The sequence below is a fragment of the Calliphora vicina genome, chromosome 1 (genome assembly GCF_958450345.1).
Source record: "Calliphora vicina chromosome 1, idCalVici1.1, whole genome shotgun sequence".
Classification (NCBI taxonomy): domain Eukaryota; kingdom Metazoa; phylum Arthropoda; class Insecta; order Diptera; family Calliphoridae; genus Calliphora; species Calliphora vicina.
The window spans coordinates 136,736,539-136,758,569 of NC_088780.1; positions in this window are offsets into that span (position 1 = coordinate 136,736,539).

The window sequence follows — 22,031 nt, forward strand, 5'->3', positions numbered from 1 at the left end:
TTTAATGTTTTTAGATGTTTATCATACATCATAATGCAAAGTCTTTGACAATAACAAAACTACTTATTTAAAAAATATTTTTAACCAAATGAGAATTATATCAACTCATGTTAAAAACACGCATGCAAACGAAATTACCGGATGAGAGTAAGATGCACATGATAACAACAAATACACTTATTTAATTGCTTGTGTTGTTGTTTTATCCCAAGTGTTGTATTAAAATAAAAATCAAACAAAAACATTAATAGAATCTATTAAAATATTTATAGATAAAAAAATTATTTTCAGACAGGCGATTGTTAGAAAATATTTTAGCAATAATTCTTTCTGTGTAGTCCCTTGATATAGAAGTGTTTTTATTTCAATCAATTTTCAATCTCATAAAATGATTAACCATCCGTTACTCGCAACTGTTCTGGTTGATAAAGGCAAACATTTTTTTATTGCAAATTTTTTTAAACACCCTAAATTTTAAGCTATTTCTTGATAAAATAATCTTTTTACTTACTCTTTCTTGTATTACTCTTTTAAATACATTGCATTTAATATTGTTTTTATATTTTCGAAATAAAAAGTGAAGAGATTATTTTCAAACACGACTTTTTTATTGATATCAATTTGATCCATTGCGACTAGTCTCGATTGAAAATGATTGCGACTATCGGAGGGTTAAAATAGTTATAGTATTTTTGGCATCTTTCCAATATACATATGTAGAAATCCAGGTAGTAATCTGGCAACATAATGTATTTTATATGGGGCCCCAAATGAAAAAAATCAATTGAAATTTCCATAGTGAATGCTAACAAAATAATAAAATTTTGAACTGCAAATTTGTTCTACTACTCTTTCTTTTCTACTTTATATGATAAATTTATTTTTATTTCCTTTTTGCTAATTTATGTTTTTGGCCATAAAACATACAACATATTTTGATTTATGTTATTTAGAGACTAATTTCTTAAAAGCTTAAAATAAAATACAATTTTCCTTAATTTATAGCCAATAGAGTTTTCTTTAGACATAAAGTTTTAAAAATTAGCCATAAATTATCAGAAATAATTGTAGTTTTTATAAGAAAAAAAAATTAAAAAAGAACTTAGAAACTTTGAATTGAATGAATTTTGAATCAAGCTAAATAAAAAGCACTAAAAGTATTTGGTTGCGTATGATTTATATTTAATTATTTTATATTGGGATTTTTATTAAGTATACGCTCCAAGGTAATATGAGTTCTTATACCAATCTTATCGTTAGAGAGATAATGCTGACTTGGTTTATTTTAGTAAATGTATTTTAAGGATAAAGAAAAAATAAGCGAAATAGTTTTTTAAAAAAATATGACAAAGGTGCTGAAAGGATAATACAGGACAATATATATAAAACTAGAGAACTAATAGTCCGATCTAAGCTTTAAATATCAAGAATGCTGAAGATATTATTTCCAAAAATAGTTTGCAGAGAGAAATCAACTGATTTTCAAGTCTTTACTACATAAATTATAACAAATAATATGCATAAATAACATAATATAAATAATAAATTTAATTTGAATTTTTATGCATTTCTACCGAAACTTTATTAGGCTTAAACAAACAAAAATTGTTATAAAAGAAATTACATATGAACCTTACCTTCATAATAATTTGAAATACATATTTATTTAGCATTTATTTAACATTTATTTTAAATGTCATACAAAATGATACAGTGCAAAGGCATCCGCTGAATTCATGAACATTGTAACTTATGCGTGTTCTTATATATTCATTTTAATGCATATTCTCTAGCCCTCTTCTCTCTGCACTTTGCTAAAAGTTTAATTTTTTTTTAGGTTTTCTCTTGCTGCAGAACAAAAATAATACATTGTTAGACAAGAAAGACAAGAAAGTAATGGCACAAAACTTAACATTGCACTGTTGCTCATTCAAATTCATCTTTCTTTTCTGCGTACAACATGTTACCTATAACTAGTAACTATTTCATGTGAATCTTTCATGGCTGTGTATACAAGCCTGAAGTTAGTTTAAATTGTATGGTAATGTCACAAGACTATATATATGAGGAAAATCAAAAATTTTTGGAGTATCATTGAAAATGAATTCAGATGGTATTTATTTCTTTTAAGTTTGGAAATGCAAAAATCAGTAACATAATCTGAAGACCATAGAAAAAAAAACACATTGTTACGAAGTTGTATTAACGGTTTGAATTTAACGGTCTGTAACGGCTGCTTGCAAGATTCATCATATTTATAAACATTTCTAGAGCTCGATTCTTCTACTTAACAATATTGATAGCATGCTGTTCTTAACATTGTTTGTAAGTAAAACAACATTAACTGTTAAAGCTGCTAACATTAACATTGCTGCTAAAAGCTCTAAAAATAGAACATTCTAGTTTTGTCCGTTAGATAGATAATTCGTGAAACTACTGGAAGAAGTGCCTGTTTAAATTGTGGTATAAATTTGAATAAATAAAGAATTGTAACAATTTTAAACTACTAAACTTATAACTAAAAGAATACGTAACAATATGAATCCGAAATCTTAGGTTACTAATCTTTAGCCTCTTCAAATCGTCACCTGAAATGCAAAAGGGCGTAACAACCAAAAAATTCAAAATTGAGTTTTTAATGTGCTGTATTAAAGCACACACGTCTTTACAATTTTTTAGCTTTCTATTTTTAAAAATAACGACTTTATTGAAGAAAGAAATAAATAAAAAAAATAAATAAATCATATTTGTAACCACAACTCTCTAAATTTTATTATGTTTTTTGTCTCTCTTGTAAAATTTAAATAAGTGCCCTTTACATTTTAAGTGACGATATTTTATATTATGCTTTGAAACTTGTAAGATTTTTTTCATTAATTTTATATCTATTCAAACAGTTTCTAAGAACCCTTTCATACTAGGCAATTTAGTTGCGCAAGTCTCTTGCTCAACAACGAAACAGCATGCAAAATTTTCTTCTCCTTAACCCGACATTACCTCTGGCATCTACAAATACAAGAGACTTGCGCAACTAAATTGGCTAGTGTGAAAGGGGTCTAACATAAATTAGAGTCGCTAGATTTTGAACATTTTTATAGTCTATACTTCTTGGCGGAAACCCAAATTTTTCGATTTATTCAGATTTATTATTTCTTTACAAATGACAACTCCAAGACGGATGAGCGTTAAAACATTTCAAAATGCATTTGCATGATAGATAAAATTTATATCATGAAAAAAAAATTGCTTTATTTATACCCAGTACAACAGCATTTATTTCCCATGATAAACATTAGTGTCAAATGAAAGCTTGATACCAGCTAAATGAAAGCTTTTACATCCTAAAAAAATAAAATTTTAAACTTTAAAATTTTGGGAAACAATATTTTTTTAAAAACTAAATCGCTTATTTGACGAAAAAATACAATTTTTCTTATCAGTGCATTTCAATAATTATTTAATAAATAATTTTATCTTTAAGAATTTTTTAAATTTTGTTAACGCGAATAGTTTTACAACTACAAAATTTTAAAAATATTTTCAATAAAATTCTCCAAATTTGATGATTTTCCTCATATATGTAGTTATGCATACGTACATAAATATATAATCGTGTATTTTTACATTGTCTTTATAGAAATATGATTTTCTTTTGCTTACATACACACACAAATTACATACTTACATGTCTGTATATTACACTGGCTCACGATAAAAATTACTCTGGTCACCCCCAGCAAATTTAATTTGATTTATTATAATTTACTAAATCAAAAATTGTTGTTATAGTGCTAACAGTTAAGTAGCTGGATCATACAATGGTTTACAAACTTTTTATTTTAGAAATAATTCAGTAGCTTGTGAACGTTTCGATATATCTTAACCTTTATGTCAACAGCAGAACTGCTTTACGTACGTCAACAGCAACATACCCAGGTATGTTGTATGGTGAATGGCATGCCGTTAGCATAAAAATGCTAATATCTAACTCATTTGTTGGAATATCTGTATTATATTTTTTTATTTTCTTAGAAATAGACAAAAGGTTCAAACATTTTATAATAACCAATTTTACCCTTACATTTAGTCATTGTTTTTTGAAAAAAGAAGTTGTGTAGGTATGTCAAAAAAGTCTTTTTATTGAGTTTTTGCAATGATACAAATTTTTTAAATTAAAATTTATTTTTAATTATAGTTTTTAATGAAATTTTATTGTTATATAGACTTTTCTATTAGATATAGAAAAATATAAACTGATTTTGAAATTCATAATCAGGAATCTCATAATTCCCAAAAAAGTTTTGAAAAATCCCAAAAATGTGATTTTTGAGTTTTTTTGCTATAATATCCACACCAGGAGCGGGGTTATCAGAACGATTTACAAAATAATTAAGAACATATTTGGCCATCTAAAATTGGTTACTTTGTTTTGATATCGACTACGTGACTTGAGAATTTTTGCCCTAAAATTGAATTTTACATAAAAAATAGGCGTTATTTGAATTGACGGAGGGGACCACAGTATCAACAATTTTTTAATTTATTTTCATTTAGAATATTTAGTGTAAAGTTAGCTTTGCAAAAAGTATAAATTCCTAATACATGTTCTTTGCAACTTTTTAGATAACTTAAAAATAAAAGAGTTATTTTTTCCCAAAAAACTAGCCTTTTTAATTTTTTTTAAATTCAAATACATATAACTTTGGAGTCAGTCACGATTTTTAAATAACTCTTTTTTTATTTCACATATACAGTTGTTGTGAGTCCAATATAAAAATGGAGAAAATCGGGATATATTTGTTCCCGCTGTTATCAAAAATGTGGAGTAGAGTGGCTAAAAATGTTTAAAAAATACTATACTTTTCAATTTTATCATTATATTTGCATGCGTTTTACTATGGATACCCAGGTATGTATGCTGTTGACGTAAGGGTGCAACTTTGTAAATGGGCTTTATCTTCCAAACGGGTGATTCTATCCTAACCAAACTTTGGACAATATCGGAAAACAGTTTTGGCTAGGATATCAAGATTTCAAGTCGATCCGAATATCCAATTCAGAGATAGCATTTTGAAAATGCAAAACATAACCAGATATGTTGCCGTTGACATAAATGTTAAAGAAATTTAAAACAGTAAGACCTGGTTTTGAGTTGATTTGTGCTTACATGGATTTGTAGTTGGAATAGGGTGTCGCTCCAAATTTGCTCACCTCTGGCTTATAACACTTTAAAACACTAACCAACAATTCAGTTCTTATATGAATGTTGAGCAATTTTATATTTAATTTTTATAACAAATTTGTCGTCATAAATATCTCTTGAAGTGACAGTTATTAGTGTGGGCCGCACACAAATTCCCATTCCAAACAAACGACGCCAATCATATAATACTCTACACAGAGTAAAACAAGATTTTTCTTTTGGAAGTGGGCCTTATACTTGAGCTATAAACAATTATGTACCGATCCTTATCAAATTAGTTAGTGTGATTTATTTCTATATGAAACTTATTTCTGTTGAATTTAATTTGCATACCAATATTGTTGATTTTATGTTTGAGCTTTCCATAATTGATCAATCGCCATGAAATTAGGTCTGGCGATTTATTTCTATATGAAACTTCTTTAAGTTAAACTTTATTTGCATACAAAATTTGTTAAGAGATTTATTGGCAAGTGATTTTTGGAATTGCGACTTGTTGCTATGACCAATTATGTACCGATCCTCATCAAATTAGGTTGTGAGATTACCCGAATTTTCAAGATTTTTATGATCGTTAGAGTAGTTTTCGGAAGTGGGTCTTATGTGGTAGCTATGGTCATAATTTATCATCACATTTGATACATATGAAATTTGTAGGTGTGATTTATTTGTATATAGAATATATTTGTGCAAAAATTCGTGTGGATTTCTATATAAATCATGACTTTATGGACGATAAAGTCCTTTTTTCAGTTTTAATACGCTTTGTCCATGGGCCAAATTTTATCGAAATATATTAAAAATTACACAAGTTTACATGGACATCGAGCCAGACGGAAAGAAGGACGGACATAGTTAAATCTATTGATTCTGAGTCGGTTTGTATACTTTACGATGAGTGTTAGACTAATATTTTTGAGAGTTACAAGAATCAGTACAAATGCTAATGTGGTATAGGGTATAAAAAGAAATTAAAATTCAGGAAGTTTTATATTTTGAAGCAAATTGAAAACAATTTGAAACAGGATAAACTTCATTTTGAGAGGGTGGCTGAAAACGCTATTTTATTTTGAGTGTAAACAGACAGATGTAAAGACATTTTTCGTTTTATGTTTTATTACTATTATATACATTATGGAACACCGCGTTACACACATTTATGCAAATGAATATTTTGCAAATATATTTATTCATTTTAAAATTATGATAAATTTCTGATGCATATTTTGTTTTATTTGTAAAGTTATTCATATGGGTAGGTAGCTATTTATGATCGTGTGTTGGTATGTTGTTTTTTGATACTTGTAGCTATAATGGAAGTAGTTATAACAGTTGTACAAAAACTATAAATTAGAAGAAACAAAAAATTAGTTATCATTAAAATATATGAGTTTTAGTTTATTTATTTAAAGTTCAGAAACATATAGAACCTGCGATTTTAAAAGAGTTATGTGTTTTTGAAGAACTTTTCAGGAAAGCAAAATCTACAATATTATTTACAAGTTTGTTCCATTAAAAATTCACACATAAAACTTTTTTCGAAAATCACGTTGAAATCAATTGTGGCATATATGAGGAAAAACAAACATTTTGGAGCAAGATTTAGTTTTTATGTGATAAATTTTCAATTTAGTTATTGATAAATAAGCTTGTTCCTGTACACATTTCACTGGTTGCTTAGGCCAGATCAGCAGGAAACCTTTTAAATAGGGTCAATACTTTAATAAGGCAAAACAATTAACGTAATTCAAAATAAGTCCTAAAACATGTATTTTTTCTTTGGATAGAGTCAAAATTTTAGTTGCAATTTTATTCTGCATACGTTATGCAATGTTCTCCGATTGAAGTTTGTGTGTTTGTAACGTTCAAATATATGTATCTAACACCCACCTTAAAGTATTCCGAACGACTCAGAATCACTTTCTGATGTCCGTCCTTCCGTCCGTATGGCTGGCTGGCCATGTAAACCATGTGCGAAAAGTACAGGTACAAGTACATTTTGAAGATATTTCGATAAAATTTGGCACATCAAATTTTTTGCGCCCAAGGACGAATCTGGCAGAAATCGGTACATTATTTCACCCATATAAATGTCCTCACGCAATTGTACTTTATTAGTAATAAATGTTAATTATATATAAGGCCCTCTTCCGAAAATCATTCATGAACATAAACTACTGAAATTTTAAAATAAAAATATTTTTGCTCATTTACTTAGTGTAGGGTATTATATGGTCGGGCTTGACCGATTATATGTTGTTATTTGTTTTATTTTAGTGTGCATTTTTTATTTCTGAAACTTTAACTTTTTTGGAATTGAAAATAAAGTTATTGTCCAGTATGTTTTCACCGATGCTGTTTCTGTTTAACTTATTTTTATATTTTTTTATGATTTACTTATATTCGTATTTTCTTACGAATCGAATAATTTCTTACGAATAATAATTCGAAAAATTTAAAAATTACCATTTTCAAATAACGAATAATTCGAACAATTTTATGTAGAATAATCGAATAAAGCGAATAAATGAATTGCTTGAAATTTTTCATAATTCCAAATTTAAATAATTAATAATGACTTAAAAAAATTGTATTGTTTCTGAAATTCGACAAATAACTCAAGATAAAGGGAGTCTTTAGATCACTGTAGAGTGGTCCGATAGCTTCTTCTATAAATATATAAATATTACTGCAAAAAAATACAATTCTAAAAACAATTCTTTCAAAATGTTTAATTTAGGACTTGAACCAATGAAAATAAAAGATACGGAATAAAATATTTGTTATTTAGTAAAAAAAAGCCTGAATGTTTTTAGAATTGATTTCGAAACAGAAATTTTAGCGTCTAAACATGAACATATGCTGGCAAATTATTAGCAGAATCGCAATTAATAAACAAAATATTAACTTAGATTAAATTTGGCATCTCTTTCAAAACCACGAAAGTGATGCCGAATGTGATTTTGAACAAATACAATTTGTTATAAATAATTTAGAAAAAGTGAATAATTCATTTACTAAAAAACTAACAACATAAGAAAGTTCTTAATACATTTATATAGTACTTGAATTCAGGATTATGTCCAACTAGCTCAATTTTTTTTAAATCATAGCTCCAAAACGAAAACTAATGAGTTTGCTAGTCAATTTGTAGATTGTTAGGGAGGGAATCTGATCAGAATATTTCTGATGAAAATTTAATGTTGGACTTTGTTTTCGAATGTTTTTTAACATTATCAATACTTGAATTGTTAACTTTGACGTTATTTTTTGATTTTCTTTAACAACAAAATAAAAAAAAAAAATATGAAATTATTCGAATAATTCGATTAATTTTAAACGTGCTATCGAATTATTCGATCAAGTTAAAATCTCTTATTCGAATTATTCGTTTTATTCGAACAAGAGAAAATTCAAATAATTTGAATAGCCTAATAGCTAAAAGTTTGAAGAGTAAATGCACGATAAGCAAGGCTTTCAGATAGTGAATTAATAATACTGTTCAATGAATGCTTTGCCGCTACTTGATCGAAATTAAAAAAAAAATTGGCTCCGAGTCATTTGTAGTTATTATAATATCAGACCTTTGGAGAGCATCAGAAAATATATAATTTATTTTGAACTAGCTGACCCGACAGACGTTGTCCTGTCCAAGTTAAAAAAATGCTTGTGTTCGATTTGAGAGAAGCGGTTTGAAGTTAAAAAGAAAAAAAAACGTATTCATATAGGACATGGAATAAAATATACATAGAAGCGCTACTGAAAGACAAATAACCTAAGTTTGTTGTCAAAAAACTAAGTTTGCAACAACAGAATACATATAAATCAATAAACATATTTTGAGTTTTTATAATAGAATTATTGTCTGAAATATGAGTGATCACAGATCGAGCTCTTTTTCTTCATTAAACGCTTATTGGTCAAGTTATTAGCGAATTTAGATATTTTGAGTTTTTATATAAAAAATAGATTTTTGGTCAGAAATATGGATGATAACATATTGAGCTTCTTTTCTTGTTAAACGCTTATTGGCCAAGTTATTATCGATTTAAGCTATTGTGAGTTTTTATCTAAGTAATCGAATTTTGTTCTGAAATATGATTGATCACAGACCGATGTATTTTGTAGATTAGTGGACGTGGACAATTTTTATTTATGTAAAAACATTTTCGGACTATGTATCGCGAACATTAAAAAAAATTAGTTAAATCTGTTCAGGAGTCCTGCGATTTTAGATATATCGAAAAAAAAATTTGCTCAATTTTTCTTGCAATAAAAACTTAAGCTGGATTACAAATCGATGTAGCTGTTTTCCGATTTTAGATAAATCGAAAAAGTGGGCGTAAAAGTGGGCGTGGTCAATTTTTCATTCCGTAAAAACCTGATTTGTGCTATGACCAACATTTAAAAAAAAATTGTCTAAATCGGTCCGGCCGTTCTCTACTGATGCAATTACCAACGAACGACATTCGATTTTTATTTATATAGATTATAATTTGTCGTCAAACAGTTTGTAAATCTTTTAGATTCGATTTTTCAATTCTACAATTATTATAATGCCAAGCTGTAAATTAAATATTTTATCATAAATTTTCCATTTACCCAGCTAGTGTACAGTAGCACTGGCTGCTAATAAACTAATTACAACGAAAACCTTTAGAAAGTCATAGTTATGTAACCGTGATGGTTTGTTGTAAGAAATAAGTAACCATTATCTATTTCAAAGTTGCCATAACAACTAACTAAAAAATAATAAATACACCTTTGGGAAAAGATTTAAAACATATTTTAATTTAATTTACTTTAATAACGTTATGAATTGCCTTTCCTAATTAATACGTATCATCAAAAATATAGTGTATTTATTTAGCTAAGTAAGTTTTAATGTATTTGAAATGGAAACCAAAAGTTATATAGGTTGCTTAGTAACTTTTCAGTTCCATTATCACTATTGCCTCAACAAGCCTCAACCCCAAAAATTATCACTTTCATTATGCTCGCCAAACTTATGTTTCTTTATTTTAAAATACAAAGGAAAAGACAAAAGTAACATTTGTACTTGTGTCGTGTTTTTCCTTCTTTGAAATGAATGCTGGCTTATTAATGAAAAGCATTTAGGACCTTAAGAAATAATTTACATTTAAAAAACATTAACCCTTTGTTTGCTTATGGTTTATGTATGTATGTATAAATTTATATTTGTTGTTCATTATTTTATTATTTTCGTAAATTAATTTATTCACGCACTTAATGACTTTATTATCTTTGCCTCAAACCCAATCCAAACTTTTACAAAGAAATAAAACTCTGCTTCAGTTCAGTTTATCATTATCTGCCAAGCTTTTATTATAATTGTTTTCAAAAAAACCAACAAATTTTAATTTTGTTTTTATGAGTATTGTTCTGTGAGTGTGTGTGCTTTTTATTTGCATTTTTTTTTTTTATTATTTTTGTTTCTAATGAAAAACTTTTTACCGTTAAAGTAACGGGAAATATATTAGTGCATGTTAGCAAGTGCGATAGAAAGAGTGAGAGACAGAGAAAGAGCGAGTGTAAGTATATTTACATATAAATGTTCTTTGGAATAAGTATCTTCTGAATCGTATTCGTATCTTAAAATACTCACAACTTAATAAAAATATTATTGCAAATGTTAATTAATTCATAATTATTCGTACACATACCATTTCATTACACTTCATTATCGTTTTGTTCTTTTGTTATTGTTCTCATTATTGTTGCTATATTTGTTCATCCTGCAAATATATGTATATACATACTTATATATACACACAGCCTCAAAAGTGAGTATACACCACAAATTATTTGATTTTTTTTAAGATAATGGAAATCTTAAAATCCATCCATCGATTAAAATTTAAGAGTTTCGGTTTGTTGGAAATTGAGCTGAATAGTAGATTCGGTTCTGTAAAAAATATTTAAATCGGCCTATAATGATTTTCATGATCTTAAAAAAATCAAAAAGTTCACTGGTGTTTACTCCCTTTTGAGAATTTATTAGGGGGTTGTGTGTATTTATTAGGGGGCCTCTGATTCCATGGAACACATTTTGGTAATTAAAAGTTTTAATTTTAAGATACTATTTCTTATAACTTGTTTTCTACCGCAACACAGTGGGGCAGAATCAAAATAAATCTGGCATTTCTAAACGGCTGGTCCGATCGGGATAATATTTGACGTGGGCGTAGCCAACGAGTATGCGAGTTTAAGATATTGAAATGTGCCATACAAATGATCCAGGGGTGGCATGTAACATTTTTGAACACGTGCAATTTTTTTGTTTCCTATCCGATTTCAAAGATTTTTATTTTTTTGCAAAGCGCTCGGCTATTTATGTCTTATACTTTTCGAGTAATAATAGGTATTTCAAAATTGAAATTTTAAAATTTTGCCATACCTTGGTCGGCTTTTTTAAAAATATGGGTCGTACTTTTGGACCGAATGGACTCGAATTTTTTTTATTAGTTAGAAAACTAAATTACGAATAATATACAAAAGATTTCAGAGCAATATCAATTATGGATCCAAAAATGAACGATTTTCAATTTAAGTATTCAAAAAATAGTCACCTTTTTCGCTTTTGAGCGTGACTTAACCCTTTTTTAATTAAAAAAAACCTTCTTTAAGAACATATAAGAATTTTATGTTTTTCTGAAAGATATCTTTACGAAGAACATTTTTGTATAAATAACATGTTCTATTCTTAGAATATGCCGCCCTTCAGAATTTGACCTATTTTTTATAAAAAATTTAACTTTGGGCCACATGTTCTAAAATCCCAAAGCTGGGATCAGAAAACAAAAAGCAGCTTTGGAAACCTTGATGTGTTTCCTATTTATCGCCAAAGTATTTTCTTAGCCCGGAAGGAAATGTGTACCCTATAGGCAAAATTGTAAAAAAAGCATTTCTGGGATTTTTGCTCCAATTTTTAGGAATTACGGGATTGCCTTTGACCTTTTGACAAGTTTTTTTACACCTTGTTATTTAAAATGACAAACATAGAAAACGTTAAAAACTTCATTGAGTTTTGTTAATAAATAAAGATTTTATTACATATTACATATTCATTGAGTTTCTAAAACTAAAATTTACATCAAAATTTTAATAGGATTGCAAATATTAGGAACAATTAGATCCACATTTATTCCGAGCTATATTGTTTTGTTTAGATAAGTTAAAAGTTAAAAAAAAAAATAAAGTCAATATTTCAATTAGATTCAAAACAAGTATGAAAGTATTGTCGGTCAAGCCCGACCATATAATACCCTACACTAAGTAAAAGAGCAAAAACATTTTTCTGTTAAAATTTCAATAATTTATATTTTTGAGTGATTTTCGGAAGTGGGCCTTATATGGGTGCTATGACCAATTATGGACCGATCAGCATGAAATTAGGTCGTGTGATTTGTGTCTATATGAAAGTTTACTATGTTGAATTTTGTGAGTATACCAACATTTTTAAGCGATTTATGCACGTTAAAGTGATTTTCGGAAGCGGGTCTATATGGGAGCTATGACTAATTATGGACCGATCGTAACAAAATTTGGTGACATGAATTTTGTGTATATAAAACTTATTTGGAGCGGAATTTGTGGAGATACATATATAAATTAAACATTTATGACCGATAAAGTCCAATTTCGGGAGGACATTTGTATGGGAGCTAGGTGAAATAATGGACCGATTTAAACCAGTTTCAATAGGCTTGGTCCTTGAGCCGAAAAAATAATATGTATCAAATTTCATCGAAATATCTTCAAAATTGCGACCTGTACTCTGCGCACAAGGTTTACATGGACAGCCAGCCAGCCAGCCGACCAGACGGACGGACGGACATCGCTTAATCGACTCAGAAAGTGATTCTAAGTCGATCGGTATACTTTAAGGTGGGTGTTAGACTAATATTTTTGAGCGTTACAAACATCTGCACAAACGCATAATACCCTCCCCACTATGGTGGTGTAGGTTATAAAAATTGTATACATTTTCTTAATTGTGACTGAGTCAGAACCAATGACTTGTGTTGAATAAAATATTAAGAAAATTTATAAAAAAAATTTAATATGAAAAAGTGCAATATTTTTGATAGACTTTTTTAAAATTGTATCCCGGTTGGACCAGCCGTTTAGAAATGCCAGATTTATTTCCAAAAAATTTCGATTCTGCATCACTGTGCGCAAGTGGTTCATTAGCTGGATCAAATGATATAAATATACTTTTTAATTTTTTTTCTGATCTTTCTTAAATTGGTTCAGTTTTTTTTCTGATTTTATTTATATTTGTTTCAAAGAAACAATATGGAATTTTGGTATCATATGAATGGCCATTGAAAGATGAATTAAAATTAATGAGAAAAAATTCGACTCATATCAAGATATGCAGAATTTCAACGTCTAACTAACAGTTCTAAAGTTATTAAGAGTTTTATTTTAGGTAGATGCTTGCGAAAATATGTACTTTGTAAGTATATAGAAAACTAATAAAAAAACATTAATTTCTTTGATCGAAGTCTTTCGTTTCGTCCCCATACCGATTTATTTGTTATAACATGTTTTTCAATAAGGACTTGACTTGACAACTTTATTTTAAATAAAACGCAAACCATTTGAGATATTTCCAAAAATTTATGATGGACTTGAAATGAAATCAAAACATTTATGAATGGAACTCGACTTCTTTCATATGGACACCGCGGGCACGTTGTTAGCGGTCGTTTGGTTGGACCCAATTTTCGATGACTCGGTCACACATTTCGGCCATAACGAAAGTCTAATAAACTTATTATATCGACATTTTTTGTCGGTTAGTTTGTTTTATTTCATGAAATGTTATTTTGGGATCATCTTAATACATACTTACATTTTCGTTTACTTATGAATTTTCATTTTCATGTTTTAATTTTGAATTATACTTGAAGTACATTTTTATTTCAACTAAAGCATAAGTTAATTATATTTTCAAGCTAATTTTGAAAAAAGGATGTTTCAAGGAAAGCTGTTGCTAGTGCATGTTGATTATAAACTGCAATTTATTTGCTAATTGTAAGCCATAAAATGTTAACATTATTAAAGCCTAACATTTTTAATGCCTTTTTTAGGAAAGTATAACTTGAATATTACACGGAAGGGAACCAAGATTTAACTGGGTTATTATAGGGTTATTCCTTTTGAGCTTTGAACACCTAATATTTAATTGGATGACGAAATTTTTATTAAGATGGGGGTATATTGATTTTGTCATTCCGTTTGTAACAGATGGAAATTTCTGGGTCCTTATGAAATTCTAAGACGATATAGCCTGTCTGTCTGTTGAAAATAATTGTCCTTTAATAATTAATATCATGATGGACATGAACAAGTTTTATAGAACTTAAATCTTTCTACCAACTTTTGTGAGAATCGAACCATAACTGACCCTATCCCCCATATATCCCCAATAAGAGACAAATATTTTATTGTTATATATTGATGTATTACTTGTTTAAAGACAATTTAATTCAAATATTGACCGCGAATAAGCTATAGAAACGTCCAATGTCACGTGAATAACGTGAGTGAGTTTGGCTTCCAAGTCTTGTATCGGATAATCGGCGAAGACTTTTTTTACCCTAAAGAAAAAAAACAGGTGTGATATCAAACGATCTAGGCGGCATGATCAAACTACTGGACCGATTGTAAAATGAAGTGCGAACGAATCGGGACATAAGCTTTCAGATGAAAAAACAGTTTAGAACAAAAGCTGAGAAACAGGGTGTAATAAAAAACCACCTCTGATTTATAAAACATTATACAGATTGTAACTTGCTGTAGCATTCGGTACATACAATATTGTTAGCATACTTTAGAGCGCTGTGAAAATAATATATTTTTGAAAAATTTTTATTTTCTTACATAGCTCGTAAAAAATGCCCGACTAAGGTATCGAACTAATTTGTGAAATTTATTCAATAATAATAAATATTGGAAAAATTAATTGTGAACAAATGTGAAATTTAGTATCGTTTGTATGTATGAAAAATACATTATTTACAGTAGAGGGTGTATCCTTTGAAAGCGGCTTTTGGTTTTAATAACTATATATCATTTTAAAGGTTAATTTATCTGTCATTTATTCTCACTTAGTTATTGAACATTATAGTGTAAACAACCACGTTTTGCCAAAATGTCGAACGTTTTGCTTGTTTCCAAAGCGTTGTTTCGCACATGAAGCCCGGCCAACCAGCCGAATAGACACCAAAGCCAAATATCCATGACGCTAAGGTAATTTGATGCGAGCAAAAGGGTCCTATCTCTTATGAGCTGGTGAAATCTGACCAGGGCATCACAGGGAACATGTACCGAACACAACTGATTCATTTAAAATAAAGTTGCGGCCACACATGAAACGGTAATATTCCATCATCACAATGCTAGGCCACATTTTGCAATAACAGTTACAAAAGTATTTAGAATGAAGTAGTTGGGAAGTTGTGCCTCAGCCGCTTTAGTGCCCAGATCATGCCCCACCGACTTATTTCGATTGATAAAAACGCTCCCTCTGGGATACGCTTCACGTTAGAACAGAGTATCTGATCAAAATCAAAATCGCAAAAAACTTTAAAAAATTTGATTTTTACCTCTTTTCCCCTGTTCAGGTCCATAGGTAGCAAACCGTTCAAAATTCAATGAAACCATCAACTACAAAAATGTACCTAAGATCTCAATAAACAACTTTATAGAACATAAGAACTTCCTAGGAATGATTCTTAACACCGTTTAGGTAGGTCAATATAAGTTAGTAAGAAAAAACTAAAGGAATTAAGTGTTTTGGGTCGAGGCATATTTAACCAGGTGGCAGTGTAACGCTAGCTGACTATTTATTTTGCTCCACTCCTGTTTTGCCTTGTGAAATGTCAAAAGCTTGTTTACAAACATTTTTAAATTTGTTATGAGATTAAAAGTTTATTTACTAGCTGTCCCTGCAAACGTTATTCTGCCATAGCACACACAAAGTTTGAAGAATCCCACTATAACAGTACTCCACATATGCAATAATAAATTTTTACTTTGTATGGGAGGTGCCATGCCCATTGTTCCTATATAGGTCAATTGTGAATCTAAATCGTTGGTGGCCAAACACTACCCCGGGGTAGTTATGTTATTCTCACTAAAACATACGCAATACGAATGCTCTGTGTAAAAACACAAAGTAAACTCAAAACAAAAACAATTTCATACAATTTTTTCAGTGCAAAGCACACGCATTTCCATTTGTGTACTCTTTTATTTTTTCACTACTACATATGCATTTTAAGCACTCTCTCGTTGGCCACCACTGATCTAAACCATCCAGGGCCCCACTCAAACACGCACAACAAATTTCATCGAAATCGGCCCATCCGTTAAGGAGGAGTTTAGTTACTAACACACGTACAGAAGAATTATATATATAAAGATTTAAAAAGTGAGTATTTGTCACCGTTTTATGTTAATAAAATATTTAAAAGTGTTAAAAAAACTATTTCATTTATAAAAGTGCGTTTTTGTGAATTTTTTTTGACAGTTTACACGGTTTTACACAAACAAAAATGACTATTATTCTTGTAGTGTTGTAATTGTTGTAGTTACGCTGTCACCTTGTTAATACATCTTGGTTTTGGGCCATAAATTACTAAATTAACTTCCCTGAAAATTATATAAAAGGGATATACTTCCCTTATTTAAAATTTTCTTTTGTAGTATGACCGCAGTTATTATTAAATATAAAAACAACTTAACGAAGGAATGAAATTTATAGTATTTCAAAATAATTTGAAATACTTATTTAATGAAAACTTTATTGCGTTTGAGGCGTGAACTTATTTAACAACCACGATAAAATAATACCGTGGTTTTTCAAACTTTTTAATGCTCTATTCGACTATGTTATGCCAATTTGCATATTTGCAAAAAATGTCAATAGTCATATTCCTAGTGTACATATCGCTCATTTGCTGCAACAATATCATACTTCAAAATCCGGGTGTTTTGAACTGAGTAATACAAAATATGCGCTATTTCGTTTTTCTCGAAACGACTTTTTTTGAATTATGACGTTGTTGCAGCAAATGAGCGAGCGACAAAATTTCATATCTGGAATTGTTAATTTTTATACCCTACACCACCATAGTGGGGAGGGTATTATGCGTTTGTGCAGATGTTTGTAACGCCCAAAAATATTAGTCTAACACCCACCTTAAAGTATACCGATCGACTTAGAATCACTTTCTGAGTCGATTAAACGATGTCCGTCCGTCTGGTTGGCTGGCTGGCTGTCCATGTAAACCTTGTGCGCAGAGTACAGGTCGCAATTTTGAAGATATTTCGATCAAATTTGGTTCATATTACTTTTTCGGCCCAAGGACGAAGCCTATTGAAACTGGCTAAAATCGGTTCATTATTTCACCTAGCCCCCATACAAAGTCCCCTCGAAATTGGACTTTATCGGTCATAAATGTTTAATTTATCTATGTATCTACACAAATTTCGCTCCAAATAAGTATTATATATACAAAATTCATGTCACCAAATTTTGTTACGATCGGTCCATAATTAGTCATAGCTCCCATATAGACCCGCTTCCGAAAATCACTTTAACGTGCATAAATCGCTTAAAAATGCTGGTATACACACAAAATTCAACATATAGACATAAATCACGCGACATAAATCACGCGACCTAATTTCAAGGTGATCGGTCCATAATTAGTCATAGCTCCCATATAAGGCCCACTTCCGAAAATCACTCATGAATATAAATTATTGAAATTTTAAAAAATATTTTTACTCATTTACTTGGTGTAGGGTATTATATGGTCGGGCTTGACCGACCATACTTTCTTACTTGTTTTGTATGGAAATACATGAAAAAGGCACAATAGATTGATATTAAATGAATTCCTAAAAACCATAACAAATTGTGTTTTTCATTGTATCTGAAAATCATAAGAAATAATTTCAGGGTGATGTTTTTATTGAAAAATAACTGGAAAAAAGTTATAGCCCTAACTTAGATTTCCTGACTATTCTTCGAAATTTCCGAGAATAACAGAACATTTTATTTATGGTAATGCTTAATTAATGTCAAATTTAAAAACGATTTAATTCGTTGAAGAATGTGACATGAGAATGATTTCATTACAACAATGTAAATATTTTGTTATTAAAATTATTTTATAGAGTTGGATGTCCAATCGAAAAACAGTGGTATGAAGAGTATTCAGATATTTATTGGTGAGCGAAATGCAAGCAAAATTAATTAATAAAGAATTTTCAGAAGTTTGCAATATATGCTACTAGTTAAATTAAATAAAATTCCAAGAATTTTATTTATAATTTAACACATGACATTTTCTTTGTAGACAAATCTGCTTAAACTACATGTAGTCTTTAACCCCAAATTCGTTTTATTCCAAAGACCTCAATTAGGTACAAAGAAAATTCAAAAGATTTTATTCCGCCTGCGGTTTTAAAAAAAACATACCAAGTAATCACTTTAATTTTCTACTGACATGTTTGCAACTTTATTGTGTGTAATAAAGTGTGTAATTATAACATTCATATATGTGTAATGCCACAAGGTATGTATGTAAGTATGTATGTCTGAAACTCCAACATTAACTCTTTTGCCTTTGAAGACGTAGCATGTAGTGATTATAAGGGTTAAAGTTTCGTTTTATTATTCAGGTTTTTTTTTTTACTGATAAATTTAAAACAAAATTATACATGCAAAATTGTTGTGTTTTCTTGTTTCATTAAGCCAGCACAATAAGCGTGTAATGAAGAAAAATAACTTAATTTCAAATTCTGTGTATTTTTTCATACATTCGTCTTCGTCTTTCATACAACCAACATACATGGCCAGTGGGGAAAAATGCTAGGGCTTCACTTTAAAGGCCTTCTAAAAGGCATATTGAAACATTCTGAGTGCATCTTGCCTTCTCGCAGAATATATTTTTGAGGGGATTTGATTCTCCTCCTAAAAATTTTTCTCTTTCTTATTCCTTTATTTAAAATTTAATCATGATTGGTTTTGCAATTACTCCTATATCGAGGGACTATATTAAAATCCATCTATCCAAGTTTCTGGAGAAATAAGCTTTAAATAAGCTTTTCTGGATTTTTATTGGTTCGAAATTATATTAGAACGTATGGTATTCTGGTGATATTACGCTCTTCAGATCTTGTAAAGTAATCCATTTATATGTGGGTTTTTGTAATGAAAAAGATCATGTTTAAAATTATTTTGTACTTTACACTACAAATTGGAAGATATGAAAGTGATCTTGGTTCAGATACCTTACGATCGTTCTCAACATATTGGCAACAAATTCGGTTGCCACTATGAATCTGTTTGATTGAATGGGTAATATCGCGAAATCCTCTTTAAAGGCTTGCTTCAGCAGACCTTCAACAAGGCTTTAATTTTCAGGCCTTTTAAAAAAGGGTTTTCCAAGAGGAATTTCCTAACTTTGACAGTTGATAGCAGCCATATTGATGAAGCCACATCTGACAACTTGGCTGCAATTTCTTCAGTTTGTTTTGCCAAGTCACCATAGACTGCTATTACGCTGAACAACACGTGTAAATGATAAACTTGTTTTATCAAATTTTAGAAAATTGTCGAATTTGGGACGATACCGAATCACATGAGATTTAAGAGCGTCCAATACATCCCAAAAAACTTACCGTTTGGTGTGGATTTTGAACTGACGGCACCATCGGTCATCATTGTAATTTTTGAAATTTTGTTTTTGCTTTCCATATAAATATCACTTTGTGACGTGATTTACAAAATTAGGGCGTTAATTTAAAGGCAGGAAACGCCTAAGAAATAACCGTTAGAGGTATATGAAGGTCTTCTTTCAACGGAAAGCCTTTTAATATGACTTCTTAAATAGACCTTCTATTTGTTCTCTAACATAAGAGAGTAGGCAAGGCATTGGCTCCCAAAGACACCATGTAAAACTGAAACGATTATCTAATGCGGCTGTATGTCCTTGTGTTAATAAAATATATGATTTAGGAAGGCCTCTTTACTTCGTCCTTTTCCCGCTGAGTACTTACAAATGTCCGTAAGAGGCAGTGTATGCAAGTTTGCTCGTTATGTGTCTTAGAGTTATCAATTGCGTATTATATATATGTTCGTACGAGGGTAGCATACAAATTTTGACAAACATGCAACAGGAAATCGAGTTTGTCTAGATGGAAATTCTGCTAAGCTCATACAATAGGTCTTAACTACTCCCTATATTTAAAGTGTCATACAGTGGGGTCGATTGCAAAAAATTGGAAATCTTGGTAACAATTTGTGTCTGCAAAATTATGTACGAATCAATCGAACAGTAGGACATAAGCTTTCATAAAATTAAATTCGTGACCTCTCTGTTAGAACACAAAGTGACGCATATAATCATGCAGCATTTTCAGTTATTGATCTAGTGATCATTTTGACTCTAAATTTCAAATTCACCTTTTTTAATTAAAATTGGAAGAGCAATTTTAATAACCTTGAAGGTTTCTATTCCATTTCCCGAAAAAATCTATATGCTAAAACCCTCAAGCGAAGTGCAACATTTAAATTTTCATATTTTATTGTTATTGTTAGTCATATTAGCATAAGCTGAAATTATAAATGTTCTGTTGTTTGCGTAGAAATGGACAATAATCTGTGATCAACAATACTTCCCACCAAATATCGATTTGTATATGAACAAATTAAAATCACTCATAAATCGTTAAGAAGAGGTCCTAGAAGAAAAAGCGCAATAATCTGTGATCACTCGTATTTCCCACCAAATATCGATTTTTTATGAAAAATCTAAAATCACTCATAATCGTTTAGAAGAGGCTCTAGAGGATAAAGGAAAATAATCCGTGATCTCTCGTATTTCCCAACAAATATCGATTTTTTTATGAAAAATCTAAAATCACTCATAAATCGTTAAGTAGAGGTCCTAGAAGAAAAAGCGCAATAATCTGTGATAACTCGTATTTCCCACCAAATATCGATTTTTTTATGAAAACTCTAAAATCGCTCATATATCGCTTATAAGAGGTCCTAGAGGAAAAAGCGCAATAATCTGTAATCACTCGAATTTCCCACCAAATATAGATTTTTTAATGAAAAATCTAAAATCACTCAAAAATGGTTAAGAAGAGGTCATAGAAGAAAAAGCGCAATAATCTGTGATCAATCATATTTCCCACCAAATACCGATTTTTATAAGAAAAATCTAAAATCACTCTAGATCACATAAGAAGTCCTAGAAGAAAAAGCGCAATAATCTGTGATCACTCGTATTTCCCACCAAATTTCGATTTTTTTATGAAAAATCTAAAATCACTCATATATCGCTTATAAGAGGTCCTAGAGGAAAAAGCGCAATAATCTGTGATCACTCGTATTTCCCAACAAATATCGATTTTTTTATGAAAAATCTAAAATCACTCATAAATCGTTAAGTAGAGGCCTTAGAAGAAAAAGCGCAATAATCTGTGATCAATCATACTTCCCACCAAATATCGATTTTTTTATGAAAAATCTAAAATCACTCATAAATCGTTAAGGAGAAGTCCTAGAATAAAAAGCGCAATAATCTGTGATCACTCGTATTTCCCACCAAAAATCGATTTTTTTTATGAAAAATCTAAAATCACTCATAAATCGCTTATACGAGGTCCTAGATGAAAAAGCGCCATAATCTGTGATCACTCGTATTTCCCACCAAATATCTATTTTTTTATGAAAAATCTAAAATCACTCATAAAGCGTTAAGTAGAGGTCATA